Source organism: Chaetura pelagica, unplaced genomic scaffold (assembly GCF_000747805.2).
Source record: "Chaetura pelagica isolate M959 unplaced genomic scaffold, ChaPel_1.0 scaffold82, whole genome shotgun sequence".
NCBI classification, from domain to species: domain Eukaryota; kingdom Metazoa; phylum Chordata; class Aves; order Apodiformes; family Apodidae; genus Chaetura; species Chaetura pelagica.
In genome coordinates this window covers 3,278,577-3,281,982 of record NW_009952990.1, presented here as the reverse complement: position 1 = coordinate 3,281,982, position 3,406 = coordinate 3,278,577, and the positions used below count along the sequence as shown (strand labels likewise).

Below are 3,406 nucleotides of genomic sequence, written 5' to 3'. Positions count from 1 at the left end.
ATGACTGCTCCTGAGAGCTGCAGTGGCCCATCCAAACACATCTTTATGGAAATGTAGCCTGTAATAAGTAAGCATTTCAAATCCCTTCCTGGGCAGGTGCCCAGTTCAGGGGCAGAAGAAGACTATCCAGAAACCAAACACCAGCTTTTAATCTAGAAGAATGCAGTGGCTGCTCCTAAGACTTGTATAAAAGTGTGTGCAATCTAGTACTTTCTACAATATGTCAATGGCAAATAGGCTTAATTTTCTTCTAGCAGACAGTGACCTGCTCCCATTTATACAAACCTCTTTTTGTGCAAACATCCTATGAAAAAAAAACATAAACTTTTACAAAACTGCAAATATTAAAAAATACTGCCTATCCCACTCTGGTGGTTTGGTGCTGGCTGGACACCAGGTGCTCACCAAGCTCCTCTATCACCCCCCTCCTCAGCTGGACAGGAAAGGAAATATAACAAAAGGCTCATAGGTCAAGATAAGGAGAAGTAGAGATCACCCTCCAAATACTGTCATGGGCAAAACAGACTCAACTCGGGAAAATTAGCTGAATTTATTATAAATCAGATCAGAGTAGGGTAATGAGAAATAAAAACTGAATCTTAAAACACCTTCCCCCTACCCCTCCCTTCTTCCCAGGCTTCTTCACTCCCAATTTCTCTACCTGCTCCCCCTCAGTGGCACAGGTGGACAGGGAATGGGGATTGTGGTCAGCTCATCACACATTGTCTCTGCTGCTCCTTCCTTCTCAGGGGAGGAACTCCTCACACTCTTCCCTTGCTCCAGCCTGGAGTCTCTCCCATGGGAGACAGTCCAGTCCTCAATGAACTTCTCCAACATGAGTCCTCCCCACAGGCTGCAGTTCTTCACCAGGTGCTCCAGCATGGGTCCCTTCCACAGGTCCTTCAGGAACCAACTACTCCAGCTTGGGTCTTCCAAGGGGTCACAAGTCCTGCCAGAAAACCTGCTCCAGTGTGGGCTCCTCTCTCCACAGGGCCACAGTCCTTCCAGGAGTCTGTTCCAGCACAGGTTCCCACAGGGTCACAGCCCCCTACAGGCATCCACCTGCTCCAGCATGGGGTCCTCCATGCGCTGCAGGGGAGTCTCTGCTCTGGCACCTGCAGCACCCACTGCCCCTCTTTCTTCAATGGCCTTGGTGCCTGCAGAGTGTTTCTTTCACACATCATCACTCCTGTCTCTCTGTCTGCAGCTGCACAGGTTTTTTCTCCCTTCTTAAATATATTGTCCCAGAGGTGCTATTGCTGTCGCTGATGGTCTTGGCCTTGGCCAGTGGTGGGTCCATCTTGGAATCAGCTGGCATTGGTTTCGAAAGAGAAGTGGCCTGCATGACTGCTCATGAGAGCTGCAGTGGCCCATCCAAACACATCTTTATGGAAATGTAGCCTGTAATAAGTAAGCATTTCAAATCCCTTCCTGGGCAGGTGCCCAGTTCAGGGGCAGAAGAAGACTATCCAGAAACCAAACACCAGCTTTTAATCTAGAAGAATGCAGTGGCTGCTCCTAAGACTTGTATAAAAGTGTGTGCAATCTAGTACTTTCTACAATATGTCAATGGCAAATAGGCTTAATTTTCTTCTAGCAGACAGTGACCTGCTCCCATTTATACAAACCTCTTTTTGTGCAAACATCCTATGAAAAAAAAACATAAACTTTTACAAAACTGCAAATATTAAAAAATACTGCCTATCCCACTCTGGTGGTTTGGTGCTGGCTGGACACCAGGTGCTCACCAAGCTCCTCTATCACCCCCCTCCTCAGCTGGACAGGAAAGGAAATATAACAAAAGGCTCATAGGTCAAGATAAGGAGAAGTAGAGATCACCCTCCAAATACTGTCATGGGCAAAACAGACTCAACTCGGGAAAATTAGCTGAATTTATTATAAATCAGATCAGAGTAGGGTAATGAGAAATAAAAACTGAATCTTAAAACACCTTCCCCCTACCCCTCCCTTCTTCCCAGGCTTCTTCACTCCCAATTTCTCTACCTGCTCCCCCTCAGTGGCACAGGTGGACAGGGAATGGGGATTGTGGTCAGCTCATCACACATTGTCTCTGCTGCTCCTTCCTTCTCAGGGGAGGAACTCCTCACACTCTTCCCTTGCTCCAGCCTGGAGTCTCTCCCATGGGAGACAGTCCAGTCCTCAATGAACTTCTCCAACATGAGTCCTCCCCACAGGCTGCAGTTCTTCACCAGGTGCTCCAGCATGGGTCCCTTCCACAGGTCCTTCAGGAACCAACTACTCCAGCTTGGGTCTTCCAAGGGGTCACAAGTCCTGCCAGAAAACCTGCTCCAGTGTGGGCTCCTCTCTCCACAGGGCCACAGTCCTTCCAGGAGTCTGTTCCAGCACAGGTTCCCACAGGGTCACAGCCCCCTACAGGCATCCACCTGCTCCAGCATGGGGTCCTCCATGCGCTGCAGGGGAGTCTCTGCTCTGGCACCTGCAGCACCCACTGCCCCTCTTTCTTCAATGGCCTTGGTGCCTGCAGAGTGTTTCTTTCACACATCATCACTCCTGTCTCTCTGTCTGCAGCTGCACAGGTTTTTTCTCCCTTCTTAAATATATTGTCCCAGAGGTGCTATTGCTGTCGCTGATGGTCTTGGCCTTGGCCAGTGGTGGGTCCATCTTGGAATCAGCTGGCATTGGTTTCTAGCAGCTTCTCACAGAAGCCACCCTATAATCTGCCCAGTACCAAAACCTTGCCACATAAACCCATTACACCCACATTCTCTGCAATGGCTTTGTAGTCAGGTTCAGAATCATGCTTTGGGCCAGCATATAACAGAATTAATAAAGCTCCTCTTTGGGTATAAATCTTCTCTAACATATAACCAAGAGAACCCATATTTAAGAAAGAATCCACTCTATGTCATCTCCCCTCTGCCTAGAAAAATGTAATATTAGACTACACACTCTATTCGCCCTCTGGAGGCAGAAAGAGTGGGAAAAAATCATGCAACACATATTGGCTTCAACTTCAGAGATACCGTAGCAAGGGCAGGAAACAAGTGATGATCCTGACTTTTGAGCCCTGGGGATCATTACTATCTGAACCAAGGAAGAAAGAACTCTTCCTTCTCTGATTCTCCCTTGTTTTCAGGCTGATGCAGCCAATTTTCTCCTGCCACAAGGGTTATGATAGAGCCCCATTTTCTTCCTTATTCTCATAAGGTTTTCAGCTGTGGAGATACAACCAGTCCCTGCCCTGAAGCACAGTGAAACCTTTTAGGATGTCTGCCTGTTATGACTCAGAGCAGCTGCTGAGAACACTAAGCCAGAATGTTCCTGAGGATGAGGTATGTTCACAGTTCTGGCCTTGCCCAGATAGCTGCATAAATATTCCTCGTGAGTGGGTGTCATCTCTGTCTGTAGGCACAGAGTGCTTGAA

General features: G+C 47.9%; 1 protein-coding gene across 1 annotated transcript in view; it reads right to left on the bottom strand.

The window, feature by feature from the left end:
* LOC104387729 (dynein heavy chain 5, axonemal-like) overlaps positions 1-3,406 on the bottom strand; it is a 139,214-nt gene that overhangs the window by 7,675 nt on the left and 128,133 nt on the right.